Genomic DNA, 20,585 nt, shown 5'->3' with positions numbered 1-20,585 from the left:
AAGGAACTCCTGATGTCTCTTGCTGAGCATGGGGACACCTTGGAAATGAGAGGACCAGACTTCCCCCATTAGCTCCATGGAATTCTTTGTCAGACGACAAGTCATCTAATCACAGGGCACCAATCTTTTCTGGGTCACAGAAATCCAACATATGAAGGAGGAAGACTGAAAAATGTACCCTCTGATTGAAGTGGATCAATGCAAGGAGGGTACCCAACTACTTAAGCTTTTGAAACACCAAGTAGGCATGTTGACTGATTTATTTACTGTGCCCTGGGACATGAAGAGACTGAGTTGGGTTGACTTTTCCAGGGCAATGCTGTGTTGCGCATGGGGATAAACTTGCTGGGAGACTATCTCCTTTGTAAGATCTCCAGGGCCAGCCTGAGGCCCCTGAGCCAAAAGAAAGGGAAAAGGGTGGGGAAGGGGAATCCACCCCCTCAGCAAAAGCTGGAAGACACACACACACTTCTCTAAGAACTGTTTGTCATTTAACATGGAGCCAGCCCCACCTACAAGGCTGAGGAACATATTTACATATTTCAACTCCACTGCTGGCTGAAGATCTACAGAAAGCAATGATTCCAAGACAACCAAGGAAGAAAAATGTTCTTGGAAAAAGGATTTGCCTCTCTGGTCAGCAGAACAGCTCAAAGTTATGCAAATCCTATGCTGAAGACATACTTGTCACCCCTACTTTCCTCTACTACCTCAGCTCCCAAGCCTATAAAGGGATTGCAAAGTAAACCATCAGATTCTGGTTTAAAAGATGAAGAAGACACAGTTTACCCTAATGCTTTTCATGTGTGACAAAAGCCATGGTAGGGTATAAGCCTTTGACTCTGTGACCCTACTCTCTAGGAATTTGACTTAAAGAAATACTAACATTGCACAGAGCATACAAGGGTAATTGCTACAGTTTTGTTAAAAATTAAAAATAAACAAGCCAAACAATTTGAACTGCTTAAACAAAGTATGTTACATTAAAACATGGAGACTCTAGTTAGCCATTAAAAATGTTGTTATAGCTGGGTGTGGTGGCACATGCCTGTAATCCTAGTGGTTTTGGAGGCTGAGGCAGGAGGATTGCAAGTTCAAAGCCAGCCATAGCAACTTAGCAACTCAGTGAGACCCTGTCTCTAAATAAAACACATAAAAGGGCTGGGGATGTGGCTCAGTAGTTAAGCACCCCTGGGTTCAACCCCAGTACAATAAATAAATAAATAAATAAATGAATAATGCTGCCACAGCCAGGAAAGTTATAACATGGATAGATTTGTATGCTTTATCATTAAATCAAAATTAGCGTTCAAACTATTTTAACTATGACCTCAATTTCTCTACATTCATAAATAAAAGTCCAAAGATACAATCTAAAATGTAATGAAAATTATTTTGTTTTTGCTTTTCTTTATATTTCCTGAATTGCTGTAATGAACACATATTATTTAGGCAATCAGAATAAATATAAAAGTTAAGGGAAAAGCTGAGACAAAGTACCAAACACATAAACCATACAGGACTAACACATATATATTTACATTGTTTCTTTAGACAAGATGCTTATGGAGAATTGTTCTTTTGGCTCCCTGGGATCTGGGGCATATTACTTTTCATGTTGGCTCCCACAGCTGTCTGTGAGCACAAAGCAAAGATGGGGTGATTCAGTTTTCAGTTACAGTAAGTAAGGCTGATGGACATGTAAGAAAGCAGGCAAAAATTGACCCTTTAGATCTAAAATCAACATTGATTTACCCTGGTAGACTCTTGGAATCAAATCCACAAGGAGGTGATTTAAATCCCATTGTTCTTTTATTTCACATGTTAGAGTTAGGGATATAAGAGAACTTGGAGGGACTGGAGCAACCAAAAGCTTATTAGGACCCAGGCAGAGAAGCTGTTAGAACAGGATAGATGACTGAGCACTCCAGCGAGGATCTGTACCATTGTGAACTTATCTAATCTCATTTGTTTTCAACCTCCATCACAGTTAAAAAGTGAATTGGCATCCTAAATTGAGTTTCTTGTTTGTGTTGTCCAATAATCTCTATCTTAAATTCCTAATCCCCTCTTTCCCATAATTTTAACTTTTGATTTGGAAATATGGGTTATGTAACATGCCAGTCTGCACAAGGGTATAATTTCATCAGAAAAAGGGACCCAATGAAACATAAATTCTAACAAAACTGGAAATGACTTTTCTAAGAAAAGAGAAGATATTTTTGTTTTAAGCATTTGAAGCTAGTTTTAAATAGACTTTGCATGCAATGTTGCTGGTTCTTCTGGGGCTGTTGATTTCCTGTTGAATCTTACCCAACAAATGCACAATGATGGAAAAGGAATGACCATCTTCAAAGAGCCCAGAGAATGCCAGAGGTTTTATGGATATTAATGCTTGCAGTGTTATAAACTTAGATAATATTGTCCCATTTTATACGGCAGAGAACTGAGGCTCCAAAAATAACTTGACTATGGCCAAATATATTATACCAAAAAAACTAAACAGAATCATATATGAAAGCCAATCAGATTCTGTTGAAGGAGAGTCCTTGGAAACCAAAACTGTTCACTACCACAACATCCACCCTACTACTGGAACATCTGCTGGACAGAAAGCTCACTACCCCACATTCAAGATCATTACAGCCGGGCACGGTGGCGCAAGCCTGTAATTCCAGTGCTCAGGAGGTTGAGGCAGGAGAATCCGAGTTCAAAGCCCACCTCAGCAAAAGCGAGGTGATAAGCAACTCAGTGAGACCCTGTCTCTAAATAAAATACAAAGTAGGACTGGGGATGTAGCTCAGTGGTAGACTGCCCTTGAGTTCAATTCCTGGTACCAAAAAAAAAAAATCATTCTATTCACTGTAGAACTGTCCTCCTGCAGTTCCTGTTGCTACTGAGCACTAGTTCTGACCCTAGGGCAAACGCTGACCCTTCCTCTCTTCCCCTGCCCCCACATAGGAGGCTTATAGGCTTACTGCCTTATTCTATTCTACCACCACACCCAAAAAGAAGCTTTGGTAAGAACAGGATATTGGCAGCAGAACCTGAGAACTCTCCCTTTTAAATAGAACCTCTCCATCCATCCCTGACACTTTGCTAACCCAGGAAAATGTGAGACTGGGCCGTGGTTTGGCTGGGAAGGAGAACCGGGCGCGGCAGACAAACCTAGGGCGCGCCGCCTCCTTTCCACCAGCGTCCAAAGTCCCAGGCCCGCGCCCACATCTCTGCTGTTTCCCAACCCTTCCTCTCAGGCTCCAGTCCGCGGCCGGCTCCGAGGGCTGCGGCGGCTGCAGCGGCGGCGGCTCCGGGCTCCAGACTGTCTTGCCCGCAACCCGCGTCCCAGCCTCCTTCCCTCCTCCCACCCTCGGTGAGGGCCAGGATAGCGAGCAAGCGTCTCCAGGAGCCCTCGGCAGCCACGGAGCTACCCGGTCCTGTGAGCGCAGAGGGGCCACAGAGCTGGCGAGGCGCCGCCGCGGTCCCTAAGGCGCTTTTCCGTAGAGCGGATCACGCCGCCTTACCGTGGCTGCAGGCTGCCACCGCCGGGGAAGCGGGGAGGAGGGCGGCAGGGAGGCAAGGCGCCGCACTGGTGGCTCCTCTACCTCTCGGCGGCGCGGCTCCTCAGCTCCGCGAGCCGGAGCGGGGCGCCCAGGAAGGACAGGTTCCGGCTCTGCGCTCAGCTCCAGCGAGACCAACAATAGCTCCCGCGGGGAGCGAAGCCCCAGCGAGCCTCCAGCCGCACGCACACGCCTGGCTCCCGCTCCCGGCCGCTCCCGGCCGGCGTCCCTGCCAGCACTGCTGCCCCACATGAAACAGCTGCAATCCCGAGGCTTCTGGGGGGTTGGGGCGGGTGTGTGCGTGTGTGTGTGCGTGTGTGTGTGTGTGAGTGAGTGTGTGTGTTTAATAGCTTCCCTCCTCTTCTTCCCCTCCCTGCCTGCTCGCCTGCCTGCCTCCGTTCCCCACCCTCGCTCTCTTACACACAGAGAGGGCGAGCGACACACACACACACACACACACACACACGCACACGCACATGCAGGTTACATGAATGGGAGGCGGGAGCCAATCCTAGGAGGCCCGGCGAGCCACCGCGCACAGGCATTTGGAGCAGGGCTGCACCACAGCGCCGGGGGGCGCCACGCAGGCTATGAGCATCTTTCACCAGTCCACTCGTCTGCCTCTCCACTCACCCCAGTCTCTCTGTTGTCTCCAATATATTTCCCTCTCCTTTCCGTGCTCTCCACTTTCTCCATTTCTCTTCACTCCTTTTAATCTCATTTTCTTTCTCGAATTCTCCGAGCTCTCTCAGCTCGGTATCTTTCTTTGTGTCCTCTTTTACCTTCCTTTCTTTCTTCCTAGCCCCCCTTCTAAAACTTTCTCCTCCCTTGTCCAGCCCTTTCTCTGTTTCTTCTCCTCTTGACTTTGGTTCTTTTCCCTCTCTTTTACTTCCTTCTCTTTTTCCTTGTCTCTTGGTAGTGTTGTCTGGTCTCCTCGGTTCCCCAAGTCTGTTTGGGGCCCTTAGCCTCTTCCTTGCCTACCCTCTGGATGTTAATCCACACCCCCAACACTTTTCCAGGGATGGATTCTCAGTTGCTACTGCAGCATTGTCAGTTGTTATTAAGAGCTGAGAACTTGAGTTCCTTCTTCAGGCATGTAAGATGCCCAAGAAAGGCCCTTTTTCCTGGGACAACTTCCCCCCAAGCCACGGTAATAACTACAGAAGTGTGATAACAATCATTGAAAAAAAATAGCAGTGAATGTGGTCCAAGTGATTTCTTGGTCCAAATGCATGTCTGTATGATGATCACCAGCACATCACCAAGGGAAGGACATTTTTATATGATGAAATAGGCAACTTGGTGTAGTGGCAACTTAAAAAGGTTTTAGAGGGAGTCCAGAAGAATTCCCAGCCCAAGCTTACTGTATGCTCACTGTAGGACTCAGTGCAAGCCATTTTACATCACCCAGCCTTAATTTTCTGAACTGTAAATCAGATTATACTTATCCCACTAGTATGCTGAGGATTAAAAGATAAAATTATAAAAAGAAAACACTGGACATATAGGAGATGTTCAATTAATAAGCACCTACATCTAGCTGGTCACAGATTACAAACTTGAGGTATTGGATAACCCTTTATTATCTCCTAATTGAAATAGAAAGGTGGAGATGGGGATAGGAATGTGTAAGAGGTTTCCTCAAACCCTGTTAAATCTTTACAATAAGTTAACACCAGTAACAAAGCCTCTGAAACTAAAATGTCAAGTCTCTGCCTTTGGACAGTATTTACCAACTCCGTGTCCTTACTATATACATCAAAGCTGGGGACCATCTCTGATTAGCAGTCAGATTCAGTTCTTCAACAAATATTTGTTGACTACCTACTCCGTGGTAGGTATGTGATGAGTTCTGGACATTTTAGGAGTGAGGAAAATGAATCCTGCCTTCTGCATTCACAGTGTGCTGGGCTTGTCTCATGAATATATCAAGAGAAAAAGAGACACAGAGAAGTGCCATTTGTTCAGTGGGCAAAATCTTAAAAAATGTGAGGTCCCTGGCAGGGAATATAATAAAGAAATCCTTAAGAGAAAATTTTGGAAACAACTTTTAGGCTATGCACTTCCTTTGACTTATGAGAAAACTAACACCCACAGGCTAATGTAGTGGGTGAGAGCATGATGAGAAACAAAATATTTACACAGTATTGAACTACCTCCTCACAAGATACTGTCCAATTCAAAGGGGAAAATAGTAGCTTCAGAGCAGAGAAATCTGGCAGATTCCACCCTAATGAAGAGATTAAAATCAGGACCATCAGGAATGTGACAAATAGATATTATGATGCACTGAGAAGGACATAATGTCACTTCTGTGGCATCTAATCTATTCCACAAAATAATTAATGAATGCTACTTAAGAATATGCAAATTTTGAAAGACCATTCCAGAGCAGTTCAAGGGTTAACAGTTTAATTGTGTGACAATAAATGAAACTCATGATCCTACATTGGATCATTAATGGGAAAATTGGCAAAATTTAAATAAGGTCTGTAGATGAGACAATAGTATATATCTATGATAACTTCCAGGCTTTGATGGCCATGTAGGGGGACTATCCTTGTTTTTAGGAAATGTGGAACTAAAGTTTTAAGACGTACAGGTGGGAAAAGCTACAACAGCAATCCTTGCCTTCAAAGACAGACATGAGTATGCTGGGTTCCTGCCTAAGGAATAGGTAGAGTGTAAGCACAGCAGTGTGCTTAGCCTAACCTTTGGTGGTAAGGAAAGACTTCCTATAGGAGGCGGCATTCAAACTGAGATTCAAAGGCAAGGAAGTTAGCTAGACCATGAAAGGAGAGAGATTGCTTTCTCAGTAGAGGTAAGAAAGAGTATGCAAATAATATGGACAAAAGCATAAGACTGGCATAGCAGCAGAGTCAGGCATGTAAGGAAGTGTGTGGGTAGAGTTAAAAGTAGTAGGTAGGGTTGACTATTGAAGAGCCTGGAGGAGGCCAAGGATCCAAACACTTTGAAAGCTCAGTTACTGGGGTTGGAGTGGGGTAGAGAGCTGTTGAAGACTTTATGTCAAGAAGAGATGTGATCTTGAGCATATTTGAAAAAGATGAGAAATAGATGATTTGGCAGCAGTGTGGAGAAATGGATTAATGATGGTAGCTTGGGAAGACCAGAGACAGGAACCAGTTAAGTCAGTTAGGTAAACCAAGGTAGTTGCCATGAAAATGGATAAGAGAGGTGATAGTGGGCAGATTTTGGTAGCTGATTAGATAGGAGTAGGCAAGGAAAGTCCAAAGTAACATGCATTTCTCAAGCTTTGGTGTCTTGGTGGAGGGTGGCACTCACTACTTATTACATTATCAAGAGAATTCAGGAGGAAGTCAAAGTTTTAGAAGAGAGACTAAAGTTGATTGTTACTATGTTGTAATCTCACCCTATAGCTGACTTGAGAATCTTCTGTATGGCTACTCTGTCCCACAGGAAATAATTGTAAAATTCAGCCTGAGACCTGCCAAACAGCCAGCTAGATCTATGTATTACCCAAAAAAGTAAGAGATTAGATCTATTAGTATATAATTTATGAGAATGATAACAGAATTGAAATAGCCTAAGATTAAGTAAATTGGGGAACAGCCTTTGTTGGAATGTTATACAGCCACTACAAAGTATGTCTTTGCCTAGTTTTTCATGCCATATAAAATACCAATGTTATCATGTAAAATTTAAAATATAGAATCCAAAATTTTTAATTACATAAAAATCCTCTTGTAGAAAGATCTGAAAAAGCAAAATCCAAAATGCCAAATATTAATAATGGTTGCCTCTAGGCGATGGGATTGTAATATGAATTTTCTTCTCTCTCTCTCTCTCTCTCTCTCTCTCTCTCTCTCTCTCTCTCTCTCTCTCCTATTTTTAACTTTTTCATGATTCACATTCATGACTTTTGTAATAAAAATGAAGAACTGTCATTAAAAATAAAGACAGAGCTCTGACCTTCACCTTCCACTTGATCCCCTTTCAGTGTACCATTCCCACTCCCCCTGGAGAGTAACTGCCTTTGAAGGTTTTTTTGAGTTAAATACAAAGGTATTTAACAAATCATGGGAAATGATCATCTGGGCTAGAGAGGGGGAAAGGGCGTTTTGAAGGCAGAAATGTTATTAGAGCTATTGAAACTGTATATATTAAAGATGTTTGTGTTGCCCTTATTGATTCTGTAATATGTTACAAAGAAAAGAAAACATAGAGTGGGGCCAAGAAAATGTGAGCCTTTAAAGGGCAAATTTTAATTAGGAAACATATTTATTTGCAAAAAAAAAAAAAAAAAACACCACTTCTCTTCGGAGTCCAGCAGTTACAACAAAATTGTTTCAGGAAGGAAGTATTTCAAGCAAGGAGACACAGAGGGGCAAGGGGCAATGCTTCCTGCCTGCTGTCTGATACTACATCAAATACACAAGCTTGTTACAGAGGATTTAGACACCCACTGATAAGCGCCATCAAACTTTCACAATGAGAGGGTGAGAAAAGTACCGCCAGAGGATGTACTTAGTCTTTGGAAAGGTTGCTGTAAATAGCTCCCTGGTAAGGTTTCCTCTGCATCGTGATTTTTCATCTCATCGAATGGTTTGCCATGTGGATAGGCTCCCCAACCCAAGTAATCATAGCAATGTATACAAGCAGAGCCCATTCACCTTCCCACAGGGCTTCTGCATCTCTTGACTCCCTCAGTCCTTCACTCACCCTGACAGGGATCCTGTGAATTCTAGTTTGCAAGGGAGTAGGGGGACCCAGGACGATCCAAGGGGCTGAATAGGGGCTACAACTAAGCAAAGAACAGGAGACAATTCTAGGAGAGACTTTCGTGTGGCCCTGGATCCTCCACAGCATGTCTGTTACTCATGAACTCCAGTGATAAATGGGGAGAGAGGTGAGCAAACTGAGGCCTGTGGCTCTGGCTCAGCAGGATGGGAATTGAAACTCAGCTCTCTAGAACTCCCAGGCCACTAGCCTTTCCCAGAACAACACCATTTTTAAAAACCAGGAGGAAAAGTGGTGATTTTTTTCTTGGGCAGGCTGATTCAGTCTAACCTGTAAGCTGTCTCTCTGTGAGGTTTGTCTAACCTCTGAGCTATCTTTCTGTCTTCTGGGAACTCCACTGATTAGATTCACCATAAAAATTCTCTGTTAGAGAAATAGTTGCATCTTCTCCTTCACCCTACCCCTCACTCCTAATGTGCAGCAAAGTGTCTGTTTTATAGGTTTTTAGTAAATATTCTTTTACTGAAAGAAGAAACAAATACTAATAACAATAACTATCATATATTGAGCACTGCATGGAAGACCAAGCAAAGGGCATTATGTCATTTAAATCACAGCATACAATTAAAGTTGGTAGCTAATTATTGTACCTATTCCATGAGTGAAGAAACTGAGACTTAGAGAAGTTCAGCAAATTATTGAAGGTTACATATTTAGTAGGTGCCAAAGCTAGTTCCATCATGGATTGCTCCTTGTGTTGGATGGACAGATGAATTAATGATGAGCTGAGTGAGGTGAGCTTTTCATGAATGGTCTGTTTAGTCTTGTCTGGAGTAGGCCATTACATTATTGAGCGCTATTTCCTTCATTGCATGTTTCATAGGCTGCAATTACTTGTTTATGCATTTATTTGTTTTTTATCTTCTTCCCAACTGCCATATAAGATGTAAATTCCATGAATGGAGGTACCAAGTATATCTTGGTCACTGTTGTGACCCCCAGAACCCAGAACAGTGCCTGACATAAAGTAGGTGTTCAATAAATATTTGTGAAACGAAAAACGAATGCAGCTCCCATTGTTCCTATGCAGTGGAGAGCCTGTGAACCCACATGCATAGGTACTTGTGAAGCTGGGTGTTTTCTCTGAACTCACTCCATCTCCATGCCAACCATATATTATCTGCCCTGCAGGGATGTGGTCCAGGCAGTAGCGCTGAGATTCCAATGAGCACGTAATGGCTCTGATGTCAGATTTGTCCCTCCACTGACATTTGCTCCCAGATAGCATGGGCAAACACTGATCAGAAAATAGCAGCATCTGTTCTGGTCAAAGGTGATGAGCTGGCAAAATTCTGTGGTGAAGCATCCTCTCTGAGTAGGTTAGCCCCTGCTTTCACAATGCAGAAGTACCACATGATATTGCTTGAATTCTGTTTTCCTTCTGTGGGCTGCTGGTAATGAATGGTCTCCTCAGAAGTTCTCCTAACACTTTTCTCTGGCATGGGCCATGTCGTGTGAAACTCTTCAAAGAGGATGCATCTCAACTGAGGCCTCCATTCCCACCAATTTCCATCCTTGCTCTTATCATTATTTGCCTAACAGGCTTCCTTGCCATACCTGTGGATGCACCTTTTTCAGACATGGCAGATTAGGTAGCAGGTGTTGGTCTTTTGCAAAGCTAAATAAATTCCTTTCCTAGGCTTGGGAGTGTGCAGCATTTATTAGAACCGCATATCGGTACAGAGGACCAGGGCTGAGATGATCAAGAATGAAACAAGAGCAAACTAAAAGCTACAACAAGGGCCTCTGCTAAACTTTCAAACCCTCTGTGGGGTGATTCTAACGAAGTTATATGAAGCATGTGTCAGACAAATGCTTTACAAATATTCATGCATTTAATCCTTACAGTAGTCCTGTTCAATTAATTCTACTACCCCCAAATCAAATTGTAATACAACATTTTCATGTCTTATCAGTTTATAAGACTACAGAAGTACACACTGTTCAGTTAGGCACAGTACTTTTATCATGTACAATGTATGTTGGAAATGGATACATACATACATATATATATATATATATATATATATATATATATATGTATATACATACATATATATATATATATATATATATATAAAACCATTTTTGTGGATATACATACATATATTCACACTCTTTGTTTATAGTTACATACTATATCATTATTTGGATGTGCTATAAGATAACTGTGAATTTAATCATAGGGTTTACAGTGATTATGATAAGATTTATATTATCAAAAAATCTCAGGTAAACAACTTAAGACAAAACACATAGTAGCTGCTTAAAAATGTTAAGTATGCAAATTAGATTATCACTCTCATGTCTGTTGATTGTTTTTATTTTTGATTTTCTTTTGGGGCTAAGGATTGAATAGAGGGATAGTTTACCACAGGCTACATCTCCAGTTATTTACCACAGGCTACATCTCCAGTCAAATATATATATATGTTTGTTGTTGTTGTTGTTAATTGTTTGTTTTGTTTTGTTTTGAGACAGAGTCTCACTAAGTTGCTGAGGCTGTCCTGAAACTTGTAACCTTCTGGCCTTAGCCTCATGAGTCACTGGGATTATAGGTGTGTACCACTGCACCTGGCAAGTCTGTTGATTCTTAAACAAAACAATGCATGGGAAGTTTCAAATCAGTTGGCAAAAGGTGTACATTTCAATTCTGTACTGAAGCAATTGACAAACCATGCATGTGGCAGGAAGGGAAAATTAGATCCCTGTCCTTTCATAGTATCTCTTTAAAAATTTTTTTTACACTTAATTAAAAAAAACCCAAATATGAAAATTCTATGAGTCATAGGTGACAATTTTTATGATTTTGGAGGTGAAGAAACCCTTTTAGTGTGTGACATAGAAAGGAAGCAATCATAAAGAAAAACATCAATAGATTTGACTATGTCAAAATTTTAAATGTTTGTAAATTTAAAAATCTAAAACAAAAATCAAAAGAACAACAAAATGTCTATGAAGTATTTGATGCGTAAATGAAAAAGTTGCTATCATCCTTAATATATAATGAGGTTACAGTATAAGAAAAACATATCTCAAAAGAAAAGTGGGCGAAGGACAAAAACCTAATTTACCAAAAAAGTACAAATCTCAATGTAAGTATTTCATATGCTAATAACTCCAAGAAATGCAAGATACAATACTGAGTTTTTGTTTCTTTTTTGCTTATCAAATGAGAAAACAAGAGAGAATACAACACACCCAGAAAACAGTTATTTTTCTTATATTCCTCATATGTGTATATATTAATACAACCTTTCTTGAAGAGAATTTAGCAGTTTTTATCAAATACTTCCATTGTGTGTATCTTTCTACATTTAATTGAGTTAACCAAAGAAAATAATCATGGATCTCAAAGAATTATATAAAGGGGTTTCATCTGTGTTTGTAGCAATAGAAGCAAATTGGAAACAATCTAAATATCAACCAATTAGCATATGATCAAATGTATTATGGCACACAATAGAATGATGGATCTTTATACAGTCATCATAGATCAAGGTGCACAAAAATACTTCATGAATCGGGAAAGTAGCCACCTTATCTATATTAGTAGGAACTTATCATAGATATATAGCAAAGGTATGTGAGGTAAGGTTAGCAATAAAAATATCTTAATTATGAAATTAAAGATAATTTTTAGTTTTCATTTCTTTCTTGTTTTTAGTATTTGCCAAATATCCATAATGAGTCAATTTTATTTTAGGTTTAAGAAAAAAATTGCTAAAATAAAAAATAAACCAGATGGTATAAATTACAATATAGTAAACTATCTACCATTCTTATGCGTGGGTAGAATAATGATAACATTATTTACATCTGTTGAGTGCTTTACAATTGACAAAGCATTTACTATCTTCCATGATCATCACAACAGCTCTGTGAGATAGACAGGATAGGACTATTGCTTTACAGATAAGAAAATCGAGGGTTGAAGGATCACAGATGATGGAACCAAGAATAGAAGTCAGGGTTCTTATATTTCTGGTCAGTGTTCCCTCCTGGTCTTAATACCAATCTCTAGGTGATTGTCACTTCCTTATGATTTTACAGGAGGATATGACCTAAGGTAGAGTGCCTGTTTGTTCTCAGGCCCCTTTCTTTAGCACAGGACTTGGAAGCCCATATAAATGCCTCATTTCATTTTCAACTTAATTTTTATTTTTACCAAAGTGGTTCATGAACATAATTTTGAAAGTCAAATATTCTACAAGGATTTTAATGCCAAACAGTCCTCTGCCCTATAATTTCGCCAGTCAACTCCACCTAATATTACCTCTCCCCAAATTCCAACTAGTTGAGTCATTTCTCCTGATTTTTATTTCCATGTTTCTTAATAATATACTTCTATGGTAGTTTCTCTATTTTTAATTTTTAGGGATTATACTAATATATTTCCTATAATTGTAGATAATAATTTAATTGCATTCCTCTATGTAGCCATTTCCCTTTTCTCTGTCCTTTCAATGTACTTACATCATAATTATGGTTAAATTTTAATATTTCCATTGTCATGATTGCATAAAATGTTTTTTTCAACTGAGCCATGTAGTATACTATGATGTAATTTCTTGTACTAAATTTTGTTTTCTCTCCAGTTAATAACTGGCGATTTTGTGTTGTTTTGTTTTATGGTTGTTTGGCAGTTTACATACTGATTGTTCTTTTATCCCTAAACTCTACCAAGTTATAAATTTCTCAATACATTTCAATCCATCCAATAATCTGTCAGTTTCCTTTCTTTCCTTTCCTTGCTTATTTTCCTTTCCTGTCTCACAGGAATTTCATTTCCCTTTGTCTACACCATTCAAATATGGACAAGTTGCATTCTAAGCCTGTGGCAGAACTCCTGGGGGACTACCTTTCAACATCTTCCTAAGAATTCCATTGTCTCTCTCTCTTGTGTTTATGTCTTTTGTTTGTAGGATTCTACCCACTCCTCTCTTTCTTTGTTTACTCTTCAGAGAACAAGTGTCTTTTTTTTTCTTTTTTTTAAATTAATTTTTATTGTAGGTTGTTCAAAACATTACATAGTTCTTGATATATCATATTTCACACTTCGATTCAAGTGGGATATGAACTCCCATTTTTACCCCGTATACAGATTGCAGAATCACATCAGTTGCACATCCATTGATTTACATATTGCCATACTAGTGTCTGTTGTATTCTGCTGCCTTTCCTATCCTCTACTATCCCCCTCCCCCCCTCCCCTCCCCTCTTCTCTCTCTACCCCCTCTACTGTAATTCATTTCTCCCCCTTATATTTTTCCCCTTTCCCCTCACTTCCTCTTGTATGTAATTTTGTATACTCCTGAGGGTCTCCTTCCATTTCCATGCAATTTCCCTCTCTCTCCCTTTCCCTCCCACCTCTCATCCCTGTTTAATGTTAATCTTCTTCTCATGCTCTTCATCCCTACTCTGTTCTTAGTTACTCTCCTTATATGAAAGAAGACATTTGGCATTTGTTTTTAAGGGATTGGCTAGCTTCACTTAGCATAATCTGCTCTAATGCCATCCATTTCCCTCCAAATTATATGATTTTGTCATTTTTTAATGCAGAGTAATACTCCATTGTGTATAAATGCCACATTTGAGTAAGTGTTAGAGAAGAAGCAGGAGCCAGAGTGCATCTAGCCCCTGGGTATAACAGAAATTCACGATCATCTTCAAGGCTAGCACTGTAAGAGTTACTCAGCCACTGCCACGGTACTGAGCTGGTACTGGTCCAGGGACCACACTTGAATAGCAAGGCCTCAGACCATGGTCTCTCTCGGGGGCCATGTTTTTATTGGTCTAGTTTTCCAAGTGTACAAATGAAACCATCTGATATACTTATCTTGCTGTCTTTCTTTCTATGTGCATGACTAGAACATCAGACACTCCCCACCCGCTGCCTTTATTTTCTTTTTTAATTTGGTACCTGGGATTGAACCCAGGGGTACTCAATCACTGAGCTGCATCCTCAGCCATTTTTAATTTTAATTTTAATTTTTTTGAGATAGGGTCTTGTTTATTTAGGGCCTTGCTAAACTGCTAAGGCTGGCTTTGAACTTGTGCCTTCCAGAATCTGGGATTACGGAGGCATATCATCATTTCCGGCTCAGATTCTTCTTCTTTCACCACCTGCTGTTTTCAGGAGCCCTTGCATGTCTCACAGGTTTACAAGCAGTTTCCTCTACTGCTTTGAGGGCAAGACTCTCACCAATTGTAGCCACTTTGAAGTCAGTCAAGGTAAACCCTCGCTAGTACCACTGCTTCTAGTACCTTCTCTGGACCTGTTGCTCCTAGGGTTCTAACTCTACGTGTTCTGTAGCATGCAAGACCCTCCAAGTGTAGAAAGACACTGAATTCTCTCCCTCTAGCCTTTGTGGGAGCTGTGCTGTGTTTCTTGCCAGCATAAGCAGAAGCCTCTTTCCCATTCAGGGTTACCTGGACCCAGGCAGCCCCGCTTGTGCCCTGGCTCTTGGAGGTTTCAATGTGAAAGCAACCCTGTTAGCTGCTGTCTGTAGCCTTACTGACCTGTGAAAATATAACTTCTATCCTCATGTATACATTTCTCCCTCATTGCCCTCTGAACCAGCTCTCTCAGAATTCACCACCTAGAAAGCAAGTTAACTCAAGCCAACTTTCAATTTGAGTGAAGGGGTGACCGTCTATTAACTCACCAGACATGCGGCTATATGTGACTCTCAGCTTAGCTCAGCTAAGCATAGTAAAAGAGCTCTTGAAGATGTACTTGAAATATTCAGAGTTCATCATGAGCAAGGGAAAATATTAGAATAAGACTGGGGTCTGAAGCTGAAGACCAACCTCTCCCCCCTACATAGCTGCGTGACTTTGGACATTATAGCAACATTCTCGGACTGTTTTCAAAGCCATAAAAATAGGGGGAGGTGAAAGTCCCCAGATCATCTTAAAGTGTATCTCCCAGTCTGTCTGACCTTCTGTCATCTTCTAGCAGTACTTAGTGGTCTAGAAAAGTACATAGGATATTTTCCCCTATGTATCAACATTCATTTTACCAATTAAACATCAGAGAAGTACTCAGTAGACAGAGTTCAAATATAAGTTTGAAAGACTTGGATTTTCCTCTTACTAAGCTCTGGGATCCTCGACAAGCCGCTCTTCTTTTCTCATCCTCAATTTTCTCACTGTGAAGGTAAGGAGTTGGGCCAAGTGAACTCATAATAATAGGCAGCATTTCCAAACTATGGCTCTTAGGTTACATTCAGCCTGCCAGATTGTTTTGGCTTAATTCAGAGTACTTAAAAAACTTTCAATTCATTGCCAACATTCAAAAATTAGGAGGTCTTACATAAAAATCTGATTTTTTGGCTTTTCTATTGCAGGGCTACCATAGGCCTGAACTGCACGGATGCTGCTCCCATTTCTTCACTGACACAAAACAGTATGTATTTATGGGATATGGTGTGATATTTCAACACAGATACACAATGCATACTGATCGGATCTGGGTCACTGGCTTATCTATCACCTCAACCATTTACAATTTCTTGCACATGCAAAGAAAAGGAAATCAGTATGTCAAAGAGACATCTACACTCCCATGTTGATTGCTGCACTATTTATACAGAAACACAGGTGTCCTTTTCAAGGGACATGTGCCCTCTCCATTGTCACAGTCCCTCCTAAGTCTACATTACTGATTTACATTGCTTAAGTCCTCTAAGTATTTGAGTTGGAGATCCCTGGGGAGTAGTCACACTAATGAGCTGTATAATAACAGGTGAGTGCTTATACCATCCAAATAATAGAATGGGGGTAATAAATGCTCACATTATTACACAGGACAATACTATTAGCTCGAATTAATATTAATGAGTGAGGGCAGGGGTCCACAGACTTCTGTAAAACAAGGGAAAGTAATGGTGTCAGGCTTTTGCAAGTCTCAGAAGATCACATATTCTTCTTGTATTTATTGTCCTTCTTAAAATCTTGTTCTTAATCTTTCAAAAATATGGAGATTGTTGGTTCTCAGGCTGCACAAAAATGGGCCCCAGGTGGATTTGGCCCATGGGCTGGAGTTTGCCAATCCCCTGAAATAGAATATGTGAAGCACTTACGATAATGCCTGGCATGCAGGGAGTATCGACAAATGCTCGTTCTCGTTATTGCAATTTCAGGCCTCTCACTCTTGTACTCTGGGACATGGATAGACTCAAAGTGCCCATCAGAGCTCCCCACTGCCAATTCGATTCTCCTCTGACGATGCAGAGGGGGACAGCATTTTGCCTGTTGAGACACGTCCATCTAAATGGAAAGTCCTGCATGGTATGTAAAGAGCTCCAAAACAGCACGACAAATACAGTGCAACTGTGTCATCACCATGAAATCAAAGCCATTGTTTAAGCCGTTTGCTAAACCACATCCCCATTCCAGTTATTCTGTCTGAAACGTCACCAAACAATCACAGCTGGACAAGGAGTTGGAGGTCCTCTGAAATCTGATTATAGGTTCTCTGTTCTCAGAGCTTTCCTCCTTTGTTTTGGGCCCTTTAATTTCCCTTCCCCCTTCTAAACACCTTGGGTTGTATTATTTATTATTTAACTTGAATGCCAGGGATGCAGCTTGAGATGAAAGGCACTTGATGAAATAAAATTGCATTTTTGTATGAGTCTCAAACACTCGGCTTGGCATAATTAAAAAAAGAGAGAGACGATATTGTTTTCTCATTCAAAGAATGTGATGGCTGAATCTAAAGAAATGTCAGTTATTTTCCCTGGCGTCCAAGGAACCTGAAGAGAACATTCATTTAAATAAAAGAACCAAGGAGCACATCAAATGATGGTTGCAATGATACACACACTTTTTTTTTTCTTTTTTAACTTGTTATTCGCCAGCAAATAGAACAAAATCATATAGGGGACGTGAACCAAGTTTCTAAAATACTTTGACCTAGTTTTCTTGATCTGGGCTCACAGTATGTATATCATATTTATGATATACATATAATTTTTTAGTTGGGGGAGTTACCAGGGATTGAACTCAGGGGCTCTCTACCACTGAGCCACATCCCCGGCCCTATTTTATATATTATTTAGAGATAGGATCTCACTGAGTTGCTTAGTGCCTCACTTTTGCTGAGGCTGGCTTTGAAGATGTAATCCTCCTGCCTCAGCCTCCCAAGCTGCTGGGATTATAGGCATGCACCACTGTGAGCAGCCAAGGATTCACCACTCTTGCATGTATTTATCAAACAATGTTTGAGCACCTACTGTATGGCAAGCCGTATGCCAAGTGCTAGAACTGGAGGAATGGATAAATCAAGAGTTTGAAGTCTAGTAATTTATGACCTAGTGAAGAAGACAGATGTATTAAGCATGTAATTCCAGCAAAGAACTATTTAGTGCTACTGTCGCAAGAACCAATCTTTATTAAGAATTTGTTGCATACTAGGAATAACGGTTTTAAATGGGTTTTTATATGATGGATCCATTTAATCAGCTTAATAGTCCTAAGAGTTGTCTGCTATTATAAATCTCCATTTTATAGATGGGGAAACTGAGGCCAGAAGGTAATTTAATTCCTTATGGCCAGTTAGTAAGCAGAAGAGCCCTGATCCAGTCTTAAGGAATCTGACCTCAGGAACAGAGTCCTGGAATGGCACTCAACAGTCTCTTAACAAAGGGCTTGAGCTACATCTTGGGATCACAGTGCAGAAAAGCCCCTCATTTTACTTCTGGGTTCAGGGAATATGTGAGATGATATGTTTGTTTCAAAGATTCCCTGCTCAGAGAAGTTGGGCAGGATATTTCATGCAGAGAAGGAGCACATGCCCAGAAGATGATATTTGTAACAGACCTAAAAAAGAGCATTTTCAACCTGTTAAACTTGCCTCTTTTCTTTTTAAATAACACTCAGCATTACCATTAGTTGCATATTCAATATTTGTCTTTCCTGTGGTTCTGGAAACTTCAGGAGGGCAGGTGTCTGTCTTGCTGACCACTGTATGCCTAATGCCCAGCTCATTCTTAAGATATAAATTTGAGGCAAATGAACAAATCCAGTCAAGGCAGAACAGTAAGATAAGGATTAAGCTAATATTGGCCATCACAGACAGGGGTTAATGTTCAACTTCATTTTATACCCATATTAGCATTTTAAAATTCTCACTTCACACTGCTCTTTTGTAGACAGGCCCATGGTATTCTTAAAAGACTTTAAAAGCACAGTATTGTCAAAACTCCCATTACTACATGTTTCAGTAACATTGTGTACATATATCTGGAGCAATTACTCTGTGCACAGAATTCTAAGCATAATGCTGTACTTTACCCATGATAGCCATTAATTAGATGAAATGAAATGATATTACTATTGCATGCAGCACATTTTAAAGTGCAAATTCATGTGGGACAAGAAATGAATTCTCTTCTTTTCTCTTGTTTAAAAAAAAATGCCAAAGGCCAGTGCAGACAGCTCTCAAATAGTCAGGCTTTCTTAGGAAAGCTGGCAGGACAATCTTAAGAGAAGAAATGTTTTGGCTTTGCTCGTCATCTCAGCAGAGATGTCTGAGGCTGAGGGTAAGAGGGAAAAGACAGGGTCCATTTGCCAAACACTTTAGTGTCAAACTAGAGGAGGTGTGGTGATCTGATTATTCCCTTTTAAAATGTCTTTGCAAATATCAAAGGAGAAATGCATCTGCCTGGAAGGGTTCTTCAGTCCTTATCAATATTGAAGATGCAGAGACAGGACTTGGTCATTTTTTTTCACCAATGACATCTTTGATTAGGAAATTATTGTAAGTACAATCCAGATGTTTAAGACAGGCATTTGAATTTTCCTTGAAATCATTTCCCAAAGTTTGGCCCAAAGATGTGTTCTTACCTATAGCCTGGCAGAATAATGCATGATTATAATTCTTCCCCATCTGGAGTAAGCAGGGGAGCTTGGAAACTCAGGAGCAGCATCCCTTCTGCCTCCCAAGGGCACTCCCCTCACAAGAAAAGGCAGTAGGCTCTGAGCCTAGTCTAAAAGTGGCCTTTTTCAAGATAACAGCTGAACTTCAGGTTAAATACATTCATGTAGGGGAAAAAGAAGAGAGCTTTGTGTCAGCCTGACATGAATTCCATTCTTGACCCTCCTACTTAGTGGCCATGTGTATTTAGGCAAATCATGAAGCTGGTGTGGAAAAATATTCCCTCTCATCTTTGATTATATTTCCAAATCAGAGTGGAAGAGGAATGTCAGAAACAGCCAGATGTTCCTTCAGAGATATGACAAAACAAGTAATGACTTGTCTAACTCTAAACTGGACAAAAATTTGAAACAACATATTACCTGGCCCTGTTCTGGCTCTAAGAAAATGTAAAACTTGAGAATTGTTCTTCTTTTCTCATTTTTTTTTCATTACACAAAATTTGTGGCATATTTCCAATGTGCCAACCACTAAGCTAATACAAAGGATACTTGGGAAAGCAAATATAGAGGTGGTTCCTTTGGAGTGGTTTGCAGGTTACCAGATTCTCCCATGTAAACTGTCTGTGATGTGAAAATAGATGTCATGGATGATCCTTACTACAGATGACAAAACGGAAGCCAAGGGCCAGAAAAATCTGAGTTTGTCACAAGGAAATGGAGTCAGAAGCCAGTCTCAAACAGTTTGCTCCAAAGTCATTGCTCTTTGCATCGTACCTGTGGTATTTCCATTTTTGTACCAATAGCATCGCCGACAGTCTGTTTGGTGTTAAACAGGTGACAACATCCTTTTTGTTTTTTGTACTGGGGATTGAACTCAGGGACACTCAACCACTGAGCCACATCCCCAGCCCTATTTTGTATTCTATTTAGAGACAGGGTCTCACTGAGTTGCTTAGCACTTCGATTTTGCTGAGGCTGGCTTTGAACTTGCAATCCTCCTGCCTTAGCAACCCGCTCCCAGATGCTGGGATGACAGGCATATGCCACTGTGCCCAGCAACAATGTAATTTTGCTTACGCTATCCCACGTAATTCTGTGATGTAGATATTTTTATTTTCTCAGTATCTCATTAATAATATTGAGGCCCAGACAGATGTAGTGGCCCATCTAAATTCACCGAACTAGTTAAAAACAGAGCAGAAACTGGATTCTAAGATAACAGATTCTGTCTACCATACATGCACTCCCTCTTTAAGTATTTCCAAATTCAGAATGTTTGGGTCCTATTTTGATGATCTTAGATTATTTCCATAACCTATGTAAATTATAATTAAATTTCTGCTAATAGGCCATGTTGTGGCAAAA

General features: G+C 40.4%; 1 pseudogene; it reads right to left on the bottom strand.

The window, feature by feature from the left end:
- Window positions 1-3,618, bottom strand: part of LOC143389656 (teneurin-4-like) — a 648,816-nt pseudogene extending 645,198 nt beyond the window's left edge.
- Between the last annotated feature and the right edge of the window lie 16,967 nt (window positions 3,619-20,585).

The sequence above is a fragment of the Callospermophilus lateralis genome, unplaced genomic scaffold (assembly GCF_048772815.1).
Source record: "Callospermophilus lateralis isolate mCalLat2 unplaced genomic scaffold, mCalLat2.hap1 Scaffold_169, whole genome shotgun sequence".
Classification (NCBI taxonomy): domain Eukaryota; kingdom Metazoa; phylum Chordata; class Mammalia; order Rodentia; family Sciuridae; genus Callospermophilus; species Callospermophilus lateralis.
This window is presented reverse-complemented; position numbering and strand designations above follow the sequence as displayed.